Raw genomic sequence first — 20,894 nt, forward strand, 5'->3', positions numbered from 1 at the left:
ATCTGTTTAAATGAACCCATTTCTCTGTAATGTCAGGCTGGACAGTAAAGTATAATAGAAGACTACTTTAACTGTTAGTGCCACTTCTACTGAAATTGCAACTTCTTTCTACATAATCAATTTTAAAATTTTAACAGGTGTGGGCAAATTTGAAAAAAAAATCAAAAAATTAAAAAGCCTCACTGTAAAAACTGTTAAAGGCAAGCTTGAGTACCTTGCAGTACCTATGGCTGAGTAGATAAACAACTGAAATATGCCTCCCAGGCATGCAGACACCAGGGGCCTAACACCTGTGCCTCATTAATATACAAGTAAATCTGCTCTACTGGGAAACAATTGGAAATTAATTGTCCCAAACCATTTACTGAGTCTGAATAAAGGAATTAGACCTATATTCCCTGCATCTTGCACCAAACTAAACATTAAGAATCATTTGAATAGAGGCTACTGAGATTAGCTTTATGAAATTTCTCTCAAATTCCATCATATCACAATAAAATTTACATATAATTTAACATGTATTATCATAGCTGAAACCCTGATGGCAATATCTTAAGAGAGATTTCTGAAAAAGAAAGCCACTAATACACTCAACCATTCTTCTGTTTTATATGCATGCAGTTGTCACTGGCTAGACCCTACTCATTTTGAGAAATGATAAACTTGCAAGCTATGCTTAGAATAATGAACTGTACACAAAAAGTTCAAAACTTGACTATGGCACAAAATGCATCTTCTCCACACAGTTCCAGAAGAGTGACCAAAGACAATGACACATTCCCTACTGCCACCAGCAGAACTTCCAGCTTTAACCCAGTAGGGCTGTAATCCTCAATCACACCAAGCCTTCTGCCAATAGTGGCTTCTGGCTAAGATTGCTAAATGAGACACACATTCCAACCCATGCTAGAAGAAATGCATTTCTATCACCACTGCACAAAAATGTCTTATTCTCATCACTTTTATCAGTTTAAAAAATTGGTTTTACTTTAATTGTACTATTAGTGAAACTAAAAACTTGTTCATGCTTTTGGGTCATTTTGTTGTTTCCTTTGTAAAAATCTGCTTTTTTGCGCTTTGCCCATTTTATGCAGTACAGGATAATGGGTTAAAAGAATAGATATCAGAGCCACATGCTTGGGATCAGAAAGACAGCCATGCAGTAAGAAAAGGTACACAGCTTACTAGCTACTTAATAGATAATGCAAGCATGGGCAAATTTCTTAACCTCTCTGTGCCTTAGTTTCCTCATCTGTAAAATGAAATAATAATAGAATCTACTTAAAATAATTATTATGAGAATTTCAAAAATACATGAAAAGCCCTCAGAGGGTGCTCACTTGCGCTCGCTCGCGCGCGCTCTCTCTCTCTCTCTCTCTCTCTCTCTCTCTCTCATGCACCTTTTTTAAAAAGAGACAGTATTTTGGTCATCAGGATGGAATACAGTGGTGCAGTCACAGCTCACTTTAACCATGAACTCCTTAGGCTCAAGCAATCCTTCCACCTCAGCCTCCACTGTAGTTGAGGCTACTCAGGAGGTACCACAGGCACATACCATCATATCTGGCTAATTTTGTAATTTTTTATAGAACAACTGGGTTTTGCCATGTTACTCAGACTGGTCTACAAAGGGCCTCAAATGATTCTCCCTCCTCAGCCTCCCAAAGTGCTGGAATTATAGGTGTGAACTAGTGTGTCCATATCCTATACTTTTAAAAATTAATATTTTTGTTAAACTGCTTTTATTTTAGTGTGTCTTATTATTGATTAAAGAGAGATTTTCATACATTAAAGACATCATGCCTTTATCAGCCAATTTTTAACCCAATTGTCTTAAATTTCAATATACTGAAGCTTTTAAAATTTGTGTATAATTAACATCTAACATTATTTTCTCTTATTGATCTATTGTTTTCTCTTGCTTAAGTAATTACTAGCCACTCCAACACTAAATAAATATTCATTGAAATCTTGTGGGTTTTTCCCCCCACTTTAATCCATTTTTATTACCTATAATATTCTAAATATATTCTATTTTTAAGTAACTGCACATACACACTGACATCTCATAATGTTCAAATTTTTGTCTACTTTTTAGCAATATTCAAAGATGAAATTAGCAATGCGTACATTAGAGTACAGGCATATCTCATTTTATGTCACTTCATTTTACTGCACTTCATAGGTACTACATTTTAATAAACTGAAGATTTGTGACAACCTTGCATTGAGCAAGTCTATCAGCATGTGCTCACTTCGTGTCTCCTGTGCCGTATTTTGATAATCTTCACAATATTCCCAACTCTTTCACTGTATCTGTTACGGTGACATGTGATCAGTGATCTTTGATGTCACTACTGTAACTGTTATGAAGCAAAATGAATCCCAACTATGTAAGACAGTGAACTTAACTGATAAATGTTGTTATGTGTTCTGGCCATGACACTAAACATAGTCTCTTCCCTCTCCTTGAACCTCCCTAATAATGCTACAATGGCCTTGTAATGTTTGAGTGAAAAGGAGTCATAGGTCTCTCAATTTAAATCAAAAGCTAGAAATAATTAAGGTTAGTGAGGAAGGTATATCTAAAGCCAAGTTAGACCAAAAGTTTGGTCTCTTGCACTAAACAGGTAGCCCTGTGGTGAATGCAAATAAAAAAAAGAAGGAACTCCAAAGTGCTACTCCAATAAACTCGTGAATGATGAGAAAGCAAAAGAGTCCTAGTGCTGATATGGAGAAAGTTTGAGTGGTTTGGATAGAGAATCAAATCAGTCACAACATCCCCTTAAGCCAAAGCTTAATACTAGAGCAAAGCCCTAACTCTCTTCAATGCTATGAAGGCTGAGAGCAGTGAAGAAGCTGCCAAACAGAAGTTGGAAGGTAGCGGAGGTTGGTTCATAAAGTTTAAGAAAAGAAGCCATCCCCATAACATAAAATTGCAAGGTGAAGCAGCAAGTGCTGATAGAGAAGCTGCAGCAGGTTACACGAAGATCAAGCCAAGATAACTGTTGAAGGTAGCTACAATAAACAATAGATATTCAATGTAGACAAAACAGCCTTCTATTGAAGGAGGACACCATCTAGGACATTCGTAACTAGGGAGGAGAAGCCAAGGCCTGGTTTTAAAGCTTTGAAGGACAGGCTTCTCTCTTGTTAAAGGATAATGCAGTTGGTGACTAAACTGAAGCCAATCTTTAAACATTCTGAAAGTCCAAGAGACTGTAAGCATTATGCTAAATCTACTCTCCTTGTGCCCTATAAATGGAATAACAAAGCCTGGATGACAGCATATCTGTTTGCAACATGGTTTACAGAATATTTTAGGCCCACTTATGGAAACTATTGCTCAGGAAAAAAAAAAGACTCCTTTCAAAATATTATTGTTCACTGACAATATCCCTCATGACCCAAGAGTTCTGATGACTATGTACAAATGTTGTGTTCATGACTGCTAACACAAAATCCATTCTGCAGCCCATGAACTGGGGAGTCATTTCTAATTTGAAGGTTTATTATTTAAGAAATACATTTCATAGGCTATAGCTGCCATAGATAGTGATTTCTTTAACAGATCTGGGCAAAGTAAATTCCACATCTTCTGGAAAGGATTTATTATCTAGATGTCATTAAGAATATTAGAGATTCAAGGAAGGAGGTCAGAATAGCAATATGAACAGGAGCTTTTAAAAGTTAATTCCAATCCTCATGGATGACTTGGAGGGATTTCAAGACTTCAGCGGAAGAAGTAACCACAGATGGATAAAATAACAAGAGAACTAGAATTAGAAAAGGAGCCTGAAGATGTGACTGAATAATAAAACTTGAATGAATTAGGAGCTGCTTCTTATGAATGAGCATAGGAAGTGGGTTCTTGAGATAGAACTTACTGCTGGTGAAGATGCTGCGAATATTGTTGAAATGACAACAAAGAACTTAGAATATTTAATAAACTGAGAAAGCAGCTGCAGAGTTTGAGAAGACTAAGTCCAATTCTGAAAGAAGTTTTACTCTGGGTAAGATGCCATGAGACAGAATCTCATGCTACAGAGAAATCTTTATTGAAAAGGAGATTCAATCCATGTGGTGTACTTCACTATTGTCTTTTTTTTTTTTTTTTAAGAAATTGCCACAGTTAACGCAAACTTTCAGCAACCACTACCTTAACTAGCGGGAAGCTATCAACAAGGCAAGACCCTCTACCAGCAAAAAAGATGAAGAATCGCTGACAGCTCAGATGATCCTTAGCATTTTTTTTTTTTAGTAATAAGGTATTTTTAATTAAGGTATGTATATTTTTTAGACACATGCTATTGCATACTTAATAGATGACAGTTTAGTATAATCATAACTTTTACATGTACTAGAAAACAAAAAAAAATCATATGAGTCACTTTATTGCAATAGTTGCTTTACTGCAGCAGTTTAGAACTGAACCCAAAATATCTCCAGGGTATGTATACACATCTCAAAAACCATAAATATATTTAAATAACTTATAGTCTATGAACAACAAGCACAGATCTCAAATGTACGTTTTGAACCCAAAAGGAATCATAATTTGTGAGACACCATGAAGTTCTGTGAACTGAAAACACAAAGAATTCCAGACAAGAGAGGGAAGTATGAAGCAATGATTCTTCCAGTCTTTTCCAAAATCAGCTCCTATTCAAAACTACCAAGAAATTGTGAAAGTACAGGCACAGCTGTTGGCTAGATTCATTGCCATCTTGTCAAGTTAAGTAGGCTTTTAAGGTCAAGTTACATACTACTTACGTAATGAAGGATACTTATTTGTTAGCTTAAATAAGACCCTGTACCTTGATTACAGTGTTGGTACAGAGAGAAGAAGACTGAAGCATGTGAATTGAAAACATTATCTTTGAAATTTACAATCATTTAAATTTATTCATGGGTACTTACAGTTCTAATTAAGGCATAGTATCTCAAACTGATGAAAAGCTCAAACAACAGAGGAGCATAAAGGCTACAAGATAATATATTAATTGTTTTTCCTTTCTATGGAATAGTGTTTCATCAATAAACTGTAACACCGAGTAAATATAAACATTTATTAAGTGCCTACGATGAACTTAGCACTCACAGGATATGTTTTAAAACATACAAAGTTAAAGCATGGACAGATGGATGTATAAAGCAATAATAAAATGATTCATGCAAAACACTCTGGTAGTACAGAGGGAAAAGAAATGTTTGAAACTTCAAAATTAAAACTCAGGATATAAAATAACAGTAGCACCATAGGCTTTGAAATACTACTGAAAAGAACTGAGCTAATCAAACATTAAGCAGATTCCAGAGGGCAAAATGCTGAAAGGTTTAGCCCTTAGGGGAGAAGGATCAAAATGAAAGTTCTTTACAAACACAAATATGAATGGTAGACCTGCTCCTGAAGTTGGAGGATGACCTGGATTAACAATAGAAACGGTGACATATTTCAGTTTAAGAAAATGCAGTTGCTAAATTTTTTCTTACATAAAAAATATACATTTACAATGTGCCTGAACAGCAAAAAACTGACAATAATGCCATTGAAATGCTTTTAAAAACTCCACTTATAATATTTTAGGTAAAACACTTCTAACCTCTACAGGAATGCTCTTAAGAGTATATATTTTAAACCCTCTTTATGAGGAATGTAAAGTTCACAAAAATTAAATAACTTGTCAAGAGAATAAAGAAATGAGAAATAGGAATAACATGAAGACAAGTAACCACCAAAGGGCAACGTGATTCTCCAGATACCAATGGCAAAAATGACCTCTGAGAACAAGGTAGGATAGAAATATACCCTTGTTTTCTTCCTCAGATGTTTAATTTTTGAATATCAAGTCCAAGGACATCCAGATAACCTTTTACTAGTTGGACTGAGAAAATAAGTTAACAGCAGCAGCTGTGAGTAGTTAAGAACCTGGATATGCCGGGCGCGGTGGCTCAAGCCTGTAATCCCAGCACTTTGGGAGGCCGAGGCGGGTGGATCACGAGGTCGAGAGATCGAGACCATCCTGGTCAACATGGTGAAACCCCGTCTCTACTAAAAACACAAAAAATTAGCTGGGCATGGTGGCAAGTGCCTGTAATCCCAGCTACTGAGGAGGCTGAGGCAGGAGAATTGCCTGAACCCAGGAGGCGGAGGTTGCGGTGAGCCGAGATCGTGCCATTGCACTCCAGCCTGGGTAACAAGAGCGAAACTCCGTCTCAAAAAAAAAAAAAAAAAGAACCTGGATATTTGGGTGTGTAAAACCTTAAACGGCACAGGTTAGCCACCTGGACCCTAAAGATTTCCTTAACAAAGCATTGGTGCCATCTAGTGGCAACTACTCTAACTTGCAGATACTGGGTCCCTGAAAACAATCAGCATCTAAGCAGGGAAAGGTGAAGATGGGTAGGTTTCATTTCTCAGGCCATTGTTAATAGATTAGTACTGGCTACCTTGGAAGCACCATGTGGAAAAGAACTCTGAGCTTACCCGTGTGTTCCTCTGGAAAGAATACTGTGACTTATTAAATACGTAGGCCGTGAATGATGAAATTATTTCTCAAAAAATAAAGTCAACTTCTGCAGCAGCAATTGATAAATTGATACCTTTCCTCTAAGAAGACTTATTTAGGTAGATAAGCCTCCTGCAATGGTTATTTTGACATGGAAAGCAATCAGAATATGTACTAAATAAATACAGCTGATGATTACAATGAGGTATCTATTTGCAATTATATATTTTAATATAGTAGTTTCCCAAGATATGCTCATAACATTGGTGTGAAACCAGTATCTTCTAAATTTGTTAATATATTCTAAATTTAATTGTTTAAATGCTTTTATAACCAAGATGACTAAAAAATGACTAAATTATGTGTTAATTTAGGACTAGAAAGCTTCTGAATCATTGTCCGAAATGGTAATACACTATAGAAAACACTAACTTTACACTGTATAATTATCCCATTTTTAAGCTGAATGTGGACAGGAAACAATGTCTTTGTGGGCTAACTTAAGAAATCCAAATGACTACAATAATGGCAAGCAGGTCAGAGACTACATATGGTTTAGGACTGAAGATCTCCAATACTTGGTTAAGAGGAGCTACTTAGGCTTCTACTGACAATGAAATTGCTGAGCGGTGAAGAGAAGGGATTCTCAACTTGAGGAAGGACAACAAGTAAGTCCTAGAGAGTGGAAGAAAAAAAGAGACATGTTTCTAGCTGTCTGGGAGGTATAGTGATAGGGGAGTACAATAGAGGGAGCTCTCAGAGATGACCATGTAGTTTATAAGGTCAGCCAACCAACCATGATCATTTCATTGCAACTTGAGTAGTAAGATAATAGAACAAAATGGCCATGGCAGGATAAAGCAGGATTTAGGCAGGATTAGATCAGGGTTAGATGGATAGAATATCTGAAGTTGAGGAAGTAAAAGGCAAGAAAGCTGAACTTGATTGAAAAAGACTTAAACAATTTCATAATCCTAAAGTGCATGCTAATATTTTTTAAACTGCCATATTTATTATGATCATATTTATTTTATCAAACACAAAGAGGAGTCGGTAAAGTTTTAAGTCTGTTCCTAATCTGTATCAAAATACATTAGATTTCTATCAATGAAAGGACTGTACCACAATTCCAGTAATACCTTTAAGAGCATATACTTTCAAGCCATTTTAAAGGTATGATTTTGAAAATACTATTCAAATAGAACAAGGAACATCTAACTTAAAATCAATGGAAATATGAAGAGTGTAAATTAGGTATGTCAGCATCAGACTGTAAAGTGTGGCACCAGATATGGGTAAGCTACAACATTAGGACTGCAGGTGCCAAGATCAACCAGATAAACACTGATGTTATCTATAATTACCTCATTTTTAGCTTAAATCACAGGTAATGAGGGAACTCAGTCTCTAAAAGGCAATTAGAAACTGTACTGGCTTTTTTGCCTCCTGTATCACAAATTTTTTAAAACTTACTTTTATTTAAAGCTTTTTTCTCCTCCATCACGAAACATCAGGGCATATCACTTAAACATAAATATATATAAAAACAAAATGTACAATTACACACAAGCTTAAAATGTATTTCTTCGTGTCTAGGAGAAACATGTTATCATAACATGAGGTTCCACTAAAATATAGGTAAAGAATAGTTCATTGCCTAGAGGTTTGTTAAAATTAAGATAATGTTTTGATTCAGTTTTGAACTGAACTTTAAATTAAGAAACCTTAAGTTTCCACCTCAGTTTCCACAGGAACACAAAGAACTGGGTTAAAACAGTTATGTCAGATATAATACTCTCTTAAAAAAAAAGCCACAGGCATTATTTTCTTCAAAATGTAATGTTTAAGAGCTTCTAAATCCAGGGTCATATTAAAGTAGGTAAATGCAATAATGATGCTTTTGAAAAGGAAACCAAAAAAAAAAAAAAGTATCACAAGCTTTTCATTTTATAACAAGCTTTTCACTTTTAATTGTATAATAATTTAAATATACAATAAAGATAATCAGATTACTAATCAAAGAACTGGCATTTAGAAATGAAGTGAGAAAAGGATCCTATACCAGACAATTTCTGTGACGTTGTCTGGAGCGAGTATATTTTATATTCCATGGTTTACTAATGCTTCCTGTATAATTAATAAGGAAGAAAATCCCTTCCCTGCAGACCTTTCCTACCTTTCCTCCTACCCTCATCCTGCCTCATTTACCTTGATATTTATGATAACTGGTAAGGGTCTGATATCTAACATTCTATAATATAATAAAGAATCTGCAGTCTGCAAATGTAAGCCAATACTATAAAGACCACACAGTCTGCAAATGTAAGCCAATACTGTAAAGGAAAGGCTGATAGAATAGAAAACAAATTACTTTCCAGTTACTTATAAATAGGCATTTATTTCGGAAAACTTGATGTCCTAATTAAAAGTCAATCCTATGACTTAAAGCATGTTTTTCAATAGTGTGTTGACTAATAAGATATTACCAAATAGAAATACATGTATGCTTAAATACTTTGTCTAAGGAATAATAAAATCAACTATATTTTAACTGAATCCATTGTTCACTTGACAACCTTTAGATGAGCACTAAGCAAGTGAACTTTCTGAGATGACAGAAATGTTCTATATCTGACTCTCCAGTATAGAAACCACTGATCACACAGTTACTAAGCAGTTGAAGTATGGCTAGTGCAGATGAAGAACTACATATTGTATTTTAATGTATTTAATTAATAGAAATCCAAATTTAAATAACTTCATATTGCCAGTAGTTCCTATATTGGACAGGGAAGCTTAAAATGTTTTAAGGATGGCAACAATTCACTCATATATGCATTCAATTTTTAAGTAACAACTATAAAGATTCAAGGGATATAAATATACAAGTGATACATACTCATGTAACTGGGGAAAGAAATAAACATTAAAAGTTAAATAATACATGTGGTTAAATAAGTCAACTTAATTCCATAAGAGAGGTAACATATTATATAATTATTCTAAATAAATGGTGCTACTAATAAGACTATTAGATACGGATATAATCTTCTCTTTTTCATGTCTGTCTCATTACCTCTCCCCGTGGTTATTTCTGTTCCTATCACTTCCTTTCCCCTGCCTCCTCCCACGTCCCTCTTCTCACACACAGACCTGACAGTTAGAAAAGCAAATCCTTGGGCTGGGAACAGTGGCTCACGCCTGTAATCCAGCACTCTGGGAGGCCGAGGTGGGCGGATCATGAGGTCAGGAGTTTGAGAAGTCTGGCCAACACAGTGAAACCCCGTCTCTACTAAAAATACAAAAAATTAGCTGGGTGTGGTGATGTGTGCCTGTAATCCCAGCTCCAGAGGCTGAGGCAGGAGAATCACACCAACCAAGAGGTGGAGGTTGCAGTGAGTCGAGATCATGCCATTACACTCCAGCCCAGGCAAGGGTGCGAGACTCCGTCTCAAAAAAATAAATAAAAAAAGAAAAGAAAAGCAAATCTTTAGTGATGACGGTGTTACTTCTATTGGTTACCCCAAAATGGTCAATGCTGGAAAGAACTAGACCCAAGATTTGGATCATAAACCTAATATAATCATATTCAGCAACAGGCTGGCTAAACAAACCTGGAAAGGAAAATCTAAAATGAAAATAAATGGGCCATAGGATAAACTTTCGTTTAAAGTCAATTAAGTATTTTAAGTACTGCTGCCCTGTGATAAGGTGAGGGAAAGGGCATGAAGACAACAGTAGTTATTTTGGAGATCGTAAGTTTATTACTATGAACTGAACAAAATATACACAAGAAGTCTGTGTCTAGATCTATCAAAGTTGAGCTATGCTGTTCAAAAGAACTTTAGGATTTAGAAGTAGGATTTTTTTAAGTTGAAATGAGGATTTTTTTAAGTTGAAATGAGGTTTAAGACACAGTGTTCAACTACCCTGTTTTGCTTCTAATGGGTTGAGACACTTGGGCATTCATCTGCATTAGTTTCTCAATCTGAAAAAGTAGCCTAGAAGAAGTCTTTGAGATTATGTCAATCAAACTACTTCTACGTGTCTCTCAGAACATAATATCTATACTAATGGAATAAAAATGATATCCATATGTTCAAATACTAGGACATCTTTTACATTACAAATATTCTCTCATTTGCAGATTTTTAATTCCAGAGCAGCTTTATAGATTTCCTTCCTATTTCTAGGTACATAATGCTGATTATTCTCAGTTGTATCATTATCAACTATTTCATAATAAATTTTGTGTGATTTAAAGATTTTGGCTGAGCACAGTAGCTCACACCTTTCCCAGCACTTTGGGAGGCTGAGGCAGGTGGATCATGAGGTCAGGAGTTCAAGACCAGCCTAGCCAACATGGTGAAACCCATCTATAATTTAAAAAAAAAAAAAAATTAGCCAGGCATGGTGGCTTTTTTTAATTTTTATTTTTTCAGCATATGTGCATGAGGACTCTTCCTTCTGAGCCTGTCTTTATCACTTAGTATTCTTGGGGATTGGTTCCAGGGCCCCCATGGATACCAAAATCACAGATGCTTGAGTATAGCAGTCAGCTCTACGGAATTGGAAAGGATAGGAAAAATCAGCCCCTACTGATTTTTCAGCTACTCCGGGGGCTGAGGCAGGAGAACTGCTTGAAATCAGAAGGCAGAGGTTGCAGTGAGCTCAGATCACACCATTGTACTCCAGCCTAGTTAACAAGAGTGAAACTCCATCTCAAAAAGAAAACATAAAAATCGGCCGGGCTCGGTGGCTCACGCCTGTAATCGCACCACTTTGGGAGGCAGAGGCAGGAGGATCACAAGGTCAAGAGATCTAGACCATCATGGCCAACATGGTAAAACCCCGTCTCTACTAAAAATACAAAAATATCTGGGTGTGGTGGCGTGCGCCTGTAGTCCCAACTACTTGGAAGGCTGAGGCAGGAGAATCGCTTGAACCTGGGAGGTGGAGGTTGCTGTGAGCCGAGATTGCACCACTGCACTCCAGCCTGGCGCCTGGCGACTCAGCAAGACTCTGTCTCAAAAAATAAGATAAAATAAAAATAAGAAAATAAATAATAAAAAGTATTTTTTTTTTGAGACGGAGTTTCGCTCTTGTTACCCAGGCTGGAGTGCAATGGCGCGATCTCGGCTCACTGCAACCTCCGCCTCCTGGGTTCAGGCAATTCTCCTGCCTCAGTGTCCTGAGTAGCTGGGATTACAGGCACTTGCCACCATGCCCAGCTAATTTTTTGTATTTTTAGTAGAGACGGGGTTTCACCATGTTGACCAGGATGGTCTCGATCTCTTGATCTCATGATCCACCCGCCTCGGCCTCCCAAAGTGCTGCGATTACAGGTGTTAGCCACCGTGCCCAGCCCAATAAAAAATATTTTAACTCTCAGTTAAAATTTTTGATCATCAATTCAAATATATCATATTATCACCAGGTGTGGTGGCTCACTCCTGTAATCCCAGCACTTTGAGAGGCTGAGGTAGGTGGATCACCTGAGGTCAGTCAGGAGTTCAAGACCAGCCTGGCCAACATGGTGAAACCCTCACTCTACTAAAAATACAAAAATTAAATAAGTTTAGTGGTGCACCCCTGAGTAATCCCAGCTACTCAGGAGGCTAAGGCATGAGAATTGCTGGAACCCAGGAGGCGGAAGTTGCACTGAGCCGAGATGGCACCACTGCCCTCCAGCCTAAGCAACAGAGTGAGACCCCGTCTCAAAAACAAAAAACAATGATATACTGGATTTTAAAACTTAAGTACTATCAAAACAGCAGTTCATATAAAGTAACACTGTCACCACAATGAAAAAGATACATATGTAAATACTGATGTTGTGTGGGTCACATCAGGAGTCTTCATAGTAAGGGTATAATTTTGTCACTGATGATTAAGTTTAAATGGGAAAGTTGTCAAAATCAAAATGAAATCACTTGTGTCAAACCCTAACAAAAGTATAGCTGGCCCTCTATACATGAAATTCCGCATTCATGGTTTATACCAACCACAGACAGAGACTATAATATTCTTAGGATGCCAAACTCATGGATACAGAGGGGCTGATTTTTCCTATCCTTTCCAGTTCCATAGAGCTGACTGCTAGACTTGCGCATCTGTGATTTTGGTATCCATGGGGGCCCTGGAACCAATCCTCAAGAATACTAAGAGATGACCATAAAGACAGGTTCAGAAGGAAGAGCCCTCATGCACATATGCTGAAGAAATATTAGAAAGACTCTCTGAAGGGCTCTTACACACATCCTTCTATAATAAAAACTTTTGCCAAGAACTTTCTAAACTGTACTTTGCTACATTATTAGAAGGATAGCCAGCTGATGTGCAAGAACACTTGCCAGACAAACTGTTTCCATTAATGAACTGGTGTCAGTTCCTGCAATAAGCCCCTGTAACCAAAGCTCTCTTTGTTTCAAAACAAATTGTGTACTTTCCTCTCTTGTCCTTCAAAACTTCCCCTTGCCTCCACCTTGTTGGATATCCTATGGTTCCCAAGGCCTGCATATCCCAGATCTGCAAATCCTCTAATAACCTCAGTATCTTTGGAGAATCTCTGTTTTTCACAAACTGAAACCTACCCATTCTAATATACTGCAAAAGAAATCTAAAAGAATGCATTGCTGAAGAGTGGAAAATGAAGACTGTCTTTGTACATATTGTTTGCCTCCCTGAAACTCCTGCCAACCCCACAGAACACCTACCAAACAGATTTTCCTCCTACCACCCATCACCCCAACCATTTGGCCTTCCCTTGGTTCTGTTTTTTTGGTTTTTGTCTTGAGACCGTCTTGCTTTGTCACCAAGGCTGGAGTGCAGTGGCATGATCACAGCTCACTGGAGCCTCAACCACCCAGGTTCAAGCGACCGTCTCATTTAAGCCTCCTGAGTAGGTGGGACTAGAGGTATGCACCACCATGCCCGGCTATTTTTTTTTTTAAGTTTGACTTACTTGTTTTTCTGTCTTGCTTTTTGCCCAAGCTGGTCTTCAACTCCTTGGCTCAAGTGATCCTTCTGCCTCAGCCTACCGGGATTACTGGCATGAGCCCCTCAGCCTGGCCTTCCCCTAGTTCTTGATAAATGACTCCATTATAATACCAGTTATGTTATTTGCTATGTTACTTGCTTCCATGTTTGTCTCCTTGCTAAATCATCAGTGCCCCAAGGGCAGGGTCTATGTTTAATTCCTCTTTGGGTCTTGACGGTTTAGCACACTGGTTTGTCTATAATGGGAGTATAACAAAGATATACATAATGATGGAAGATAAGTTAGCTCTCTTGAACCAAAAAAAGAAAAAAGATATAAACAAATGTCAAAAAAGCATTCGTGAAAAAGCTCTGGATTAAAAATAAAATGGGGACATAACGTTATTAACCACTTCAACTTTGCACCAAAAGACAACACAATCTGATATAAAAAATAGACATATGTTAAATATTGACTCCCACTTAAATATTCTGTAGAAATTTCTCCCTTAAATCATTTGAGTCATTCAAATTGTCCGTGAAATAGACAATCAGAAATTAAGTGGTATATAGAGCTAACTATGACTATAAAGCAGATGAATGCATAAATAAATAAGCAAGATATTTGTAAATTAAAAAAAAAAGCTTTCCACTTTGGAACCTTAATTCTATGTATTTTCTCAAATTTTTAACTATTTTTGAACCATAATTCTATTAATTCTTTTCTCATACTTCCATATTATTGAGCAAATATTTAACTGACTTTTTATATTTCACCACCATATCCAAACTGTGCAGCATGCTAATATATATTACAAACAGTGATCCATAGGGCTGACAGCAAGGCATTTCAACTGGGAACACCAGGGGGAAACAGAAGTGTGTCCAGGGGAAGAGACTCTCGGTGTTGATTTGACTCAGAGCAGCTTATCCTCACATTTCAAACGTATGCCTGTCTTTTCAAAGATAAACATTTACACAGCCTTGGATGATCAGGCTTTCAGCTGACTATGTAAATAAACAAACATGAAAAAAAATTTCCCCTAAAGCCTGGCAACAGATAACAAAAAGGGCTTGAAGGGGTTTCTAAAGGAAAAGAACTCAAATTGTAACATGTATGCTCAAGCCAGTGTGGGTTGATAATTAGGACTATAAATGCAAACAAATCAGTTGATTTTTCAAAATAGAAGGTAACATATTTTCAAAGCTTTAAGTAATCAATAAATTAGTTCAGAGAGATTGTATATTATAAAGAAGCACAGATACTATAATAAAAATAATAAGTTACTTCAAGAAGAGGTATTCATCATTCAAATGTGACTTTTTTTTTCTTTACTCAAAAGAGGCTCCATTATGGAGGTAAGAACAAAAGGTAATATTATGACTCTGATTTCTAAAAAATGAAAAGGTTACACATTTTGTGCTCTCTGAAGTGATCATTTAACTGTAAAGGTCGTTATGCTTCTTGAACAAATATAAGAATAAACAAGATACAAGAAAATTTGATGAGATTAAATACAAGAAGATTATATAAAAGTTTCTCCTATATACTCTATAGATAACTATAGATACATCTGATTCTTTAAATACTCATTTATTGCCACTGTAGACCTAGAAAAAAAAATTTTTAACTTTTCTGAGGCAAGGGCCAACTTTGTCAGGTAAGTAGAGTTAATTACAACTTAAAAAAAAATTTAGAAAAGCAAGAGAAAAAGGAAAGGTGAAAAAACTAACAGTAGTTACCTACTATGTTTTGGTGAAAAGGGCCAGGTTCTTTACACATTTAACAGCTATGCTCCGTAAATTTCAGTGATACAGATGGCAACATTTCCATTTTACAGATAAGTAATTAGGAATCGGAGGGGTTAATTACCTTCCCTAAGATTACAGTGGTACAGCTAAGATCTAGACTTTAGCTTGTCATATTTCTGTGTTTTTTCCAAATTGATTCCCTAAATCATGTATTCATTCTTAAGAACATCTTAACATTATACAGATACTCAACAACATACAGGCAATATAACAAAATCAGAAAAGCAAGGAATCAGGAAAGAAGCACTAATTCTAGGCCTTCCTTCCTCCTCTTCTACTTATTAAGCTAGGAAATCCTAGAAAAATAATAAAAATGGCAAGCCCTTAAGAACTTAAGAGGACTGAGTGGTGAGGAAGAGGGATGGTAGATTCAGATTGGTCTCTATCATCTTTAATATAACTTCTAGCAAATAAACTGATTGAGCTAATATTGTTTTTTTCTTGTTTTGTTTTTTTTTGTTTGTTTGTTTGTTTGTTTTTGTTTGTTTGGTTTTTTTTTTGTTTGTTTTTTTGAGACAGAGTTTCACTCTATCACCCAGGCTGAAGTGCAGTGGTGTGATCTTGGCTCACTGCCACCTCTGTCTCCTAGGTTCAAACGATTCTTGTGCCTCAGCCTACCGAGTGGCTAGGATTACAGGCATGCCCCACCATACGGGCTGACTTAAATTTTTTAAATCTTTTGTTTGTTTGTTTTTTCAGTAGGGATGGGGTCTCACAGTGATGGCCAGGCTAATCTTCAACAACTGACCTCAAGTGAAGCACTCACCTCAGCCTCAAAGTGCTGAGAGTACATGGGTGAGCCACTGCGCCTGCTCTTATCTAATGAGCCAATATTCTTAAAAATAACATGATTAACAAAATTATATCACTCTAAGGATGTCACTAGAATCCAGATACCTGAATTTTAAATCTTGCTGTCCAAAGCAGGTTTCTGTCCTATTATCTCTACTCTAATATACTGAATCACTGTTTCATTGTTATTTCAATTAGATATGTAATTCTCTTAAATACAAATGTAAAAGGTACTATACTAAAAATAAATATAAATGATGAAAAGATATTTCCCACATTCTCCAAAATTATTGATTATATGCAAATAAGAAACATACAAATCTTTGTGCTAAAACGTGAGGTCTAATTTTTAAAATTCACTCAATTTTGTTCAAAAAAATTCAAATTAATGTACTTTTTCTTACACAGGAAAAGACAACTTTTAGATTTAAAAGGCTATACCCACTTGAACTTTTTACCAATTTGAACAGCCGTTCAGTCAGTTATATATAGAAATACTATATTGAGAAAGGGAGGCAACTTTGGAAGGTCTGATAAATATTAAGAAATTAGCATACCACTGCCACCTTTGTTTCTTCTTAAAGGGAATAAAACAAACCGTGTGTGTGTGTGTGTGTGTGTGTGTGTGTGTGTGTGTGTGTGTGTGTTTTAACTTTATTAATAAAGTTCCCTTTATTTCAATAAAATTTCTTTTCAAATGTGAAATACAGTATTTTGTTAAAGAAAAAAATAAGAAGCCAAAATTATGTTTTCTTTAAAAAAAAATTATAGTTTACAAGAATTCCAGTGTATACATTTTTAAAATCTCAAGTCACTCCACTAGCCGAGGTGTAGGACTTACTAACTAAAGACATACACAGAAGTATCTGTGTGTCTTTTTAACATTCAAGCAACTTTTTAAAAAATTCAACATCAAAGTTCCTAACGGAATTATAATCTTCAGTTTATTGGCTACGACTTGAAATTGAGCATCATTGGTGTTAATAATTTTGAACTGTGTTTCCAGAAGTCAGCAGTGCATTTACAAATGATTATTTTTAAAGTATCTAATTGTCAGGATGAAAAAGACTACATTTTCCTTAAGAGTACAGCTTTGGGAAATATAAAACTTCATGTGAAATTAAGTTGAAAAAATACTTAGTAAACTAGATGATTTATCACAGTTTATACAGAATCTAGAAAATTAGGAATAAATATAATGTACAAATTCAATTTAAAATAATCTACAATGATTTATATTCTATCCTCTGCCATTTACACAAAACTAAGATGAGGTACGAAAATTAAGCAATATTTGGGTTTCCCCGAGAATGCCAAATAACTGGTCTGAGTTTTTTCTAACTAAATTGACTATTAAGCCAAGCTTATCACAGATTTTTGGCTATGTAAACACAAAAAGCTTATCAATAAATGAGGTAACAAATAAGTTCTTTTATATATCACAAATTGACATTTTAAAAATCTGAAAAAAAGCATTACATTGACTCAAAAACTATATAGACTTTCTGTAAACTTTTGAGAAAAGTTATAATTTGATCAAAAAGATACTTAGAAACATAGGGTAATAAAACAAGTTTTTAAATGTTCACCTTCAATTTATTTCATAGGTCACTGTTATATCATCTAATAAGATAATTAAAAACATGCAAGCAGCTGGTACTACAGCTAAACAGATTAATGTAATAGTCTGTAGTCATATGTGCTGGCAAGGGGCTTGCCTCTTTTGGTGAGGAGAAGGTCAGCTGCTCTTGGGAAGAGGAGGAGAGGCATGGCTCTGTGCTACAGTCACTATGTTAAACATCATCAGCAAACTGATAATCAGGTAAGTACTGTTTCTTCTTTCATATCCATTAAGGTTCTTCTCTCAGTTTTAATGGTTAAATAAGTAACAGTGAAAGCTCACATAATCTGGCAGACAACATTGGTCTTTAAAAAGTACAAGATATATTTCACAAAACCAATAATATCTTCTCAAGCTTTACAAACTTTCTATTTTAATGCATCATCTGCAAATCAGTTCAGAGATATACAATCTAATTTTAACCAAAATTTCCAAAACAATATCTGGACTATTACTCAAGCATCATATAATAATTATACTGGGGCCACAGGAGTTAAATGCAGCTGTACTCTATCTGAATCCATGAAGCAAGATCAAAAGAAGCTATAAATCCAAAAGTAAATCTCCCAGGTTATTAAAAAAAAAAAAGACTATGAATACTAGACAGACAAAGCTATAGTTAGGGTCCATTCATTTTAAATTTTAAAACTTACATGTCAAAGTTCCAGATATCATCTCTGAATTTATAGTAAAACATCCTCCTTTCGTCTTTACTAGGTGTTCAAATTTGTTATACAAAGGTAACCTAAAATATGTGTTAGAGATTGAGAGTGTCAAAACTCAAGTTAAGCTTGTTCTTAGGCACTCTTTCTGCAAACAGACAAAAAATTTATTTTCTTATAAAACATATTTTTATGTTCCTTCTGGTATATTAGATGACTGTAACAATTTCTATAATACCAAAAGGTTAATAATGATGACAATGATGATGATGACATTGTCTGGAACATAAAAGCAACTAATATTTATTCAGCATTTACCATATGCCATTATTCTATTAAACGCCTCATATCTACTGTATTTTATCATCTCTACTTCAAAGGTGAAGGTGAAGAAACTGAGGGTAAGACTTGTCCAAAGTATTCTAAGTATTTGGAATCAGGATCTGAACCAACATACTATGTTTAAACATTATTTTAAGTAACAGACCCAGTGTGGTGGCTCACGCCTGTAATCCCAGCACTTTGGGAGGCTGAGGTGGGTCAATCCCCTGACGTCAGGAGTTTGAGACCAGCCTGGGCAACACGGTGAAACCCATCTCTACAAAAAAACACAAAAATTAGCCAGGTGTGGTGGCACACACCTGTAGTTACAGCTACTTAGGAGGCTGAGAGGCAGAAGGACTGCTTGAGGCCAGGTGGTTGAGGCTGCAGTGAGCCAACACAGTGCCACTGCACTCCAGCCTGGGTAAGTGAGACCCTGTCTCAAAAAACAAACAAACAAAACCCCCAGAGACTATGCCTTCTTGAAACTGACAATCTAATACCATAATAATACAAATTATAGAAAGGATACAAATTTGACTGTCCAATTCAAGACTGAATTCAAAAGCTAATAAAAAAATCTCAACATATGTTAGAAAAGGGTATATATGTTGGATGGTGAATACAAGCAACAAAGTTACCCATTTATATGAGATGAGCACAAAATAATTAATACTATGACTTTGCATTTATATTTTCAAAAGGCCTTTATTTTATACATTTTTACCTGAGTCTTTAAAACAGTTATGGGAAGGAAACAGGTTAGGCATTATGATGCCCATTTGATAGATGAGAAACTAAAGTAAATCTTAAATCTAGACACAAGTATATATAAAGTATGAGAACTAGGTTTAAGGCCTGCATTATCTAATTGTGAAGAAAGGCTAGGATTTCAGAGGCAGTTTAAATAATATGAATGAATTTAGAATTGTTACGCTAAAGGACATCTGAGGGTTGCAACATTTATGCTTTTCTAATAACCTATTTCTAATTAAAGAGCTATAATGGCAATGAAAAATAATTTTCATTTTCAAAAGTAAATTTTACTGAAAATTCTACTGCCATTTTAATGTGATTCTGTAACAATTCCTAGATTTTGTCAGTTAACCTTAATGTGAAGCTATACCACAGAGCTGTGCTTCTATGAATTCTACACTTAACCCAAGTGTCAAATTCACAAGTAAGCTCATTATATTCTAAGAGCTATTGCATACTGAGTAGAAAAATATTCATTTCACAGCTTAGATACTAAAATAGTACTTAACAACAGCACTGGCCTGTCAACTATTAAAAGCCCATTTTTTACTTACTGTATTACCTGAGTTTTTAATCTTGCCTTTTTAATTGCAACAATAAATTAATATTCTAACATTACAACATTGACTTTTAATCAATGCCTGTCATTTTTAATCAATGACAGAAATTGATTAAAAATAGTTAACATTAGTATTTATTGTGCAAAACTACAATAGGAGTTCATTTTCAAATTACAATTATCATTTAATAATACTAAGATACTTTATTCAAGAACCAAAAACTCACAGGATAATACTATACCTTCACATAAAAACATTTCTCTTTAAATGCCTGATGTAGGCAACAGTAAAGTGGATGGTACGTGGCATGTATGTACTTACGCAACAATCCTGTAGGATGCAGGATGTGCGCATGTACCCCAGAGCCCAAAGTACAATAATAAAAAAAAATTCTCTTTGTATTATATCTACGATTTACTATAATTAGCTAAACTACAAATGTAATTGTAAAATATAATTCACTAACAAAATTCATATACATATAATAGGAATTTCCTTCCTTTGAAATACAGTATTTTTTGTCTTGTTTAATTGTATTTATATCTAATAAATTACCATCATAGATTTCAGATATTATCATATTAAGATTCCTCTGTTATGTGTCATATTTTAATATTTATTTAACTATCTTTCATATTTACTTTTTTTGGTTATTGTTATGCTCAGCTGTGACACACTCAAATAGGGGATTCTACCTATTGTTTAATATGTCAACTACAAGCTTTATATTATACTGAAGGACTAAAAAAGCATGGACAATTCCAACATTTATAAGGTAGGATGGATACGGTGAAAATTTAACAACAATATATGACCTTTACTGCTGTGATAATACCCTTCTAGAACACCATGGGAACAAAAGCCTTTTGTAGCATCCGTGACA

At 35.4% G+C, this 20,894-nt stretch overlaps 1 protein-coding gene across 13 annotated transcripts in view; it reads right to left on the bottom strand.

Moving 5' to 3' along the window:
• Positions 1-20,894, bottom strand: part of TBC1D5 (TBC1 domain family member 5) — a 584,223-nt gene that overhangs the window by 281,493 nt on the left and 281,836 nt on the right. The window lies entirely within an intron of this gene.

The sequence above is a fragment of the Saimiri boliviensis genome, chromosome 9 (assembly GCF_048565385.1).
Source record: "Saimiri boliviensis isolate mSaiBol1 chromosome 9, mSaiBol1.pri, whole genome shotgun sequence".
NCBI classification, from domain to species: domain Eukaryota; kingdom Metazoa; phylum Chordata; class Mammalia; order Primates; family Cebidae; genus Saimiri; species Saimiri boliviensis.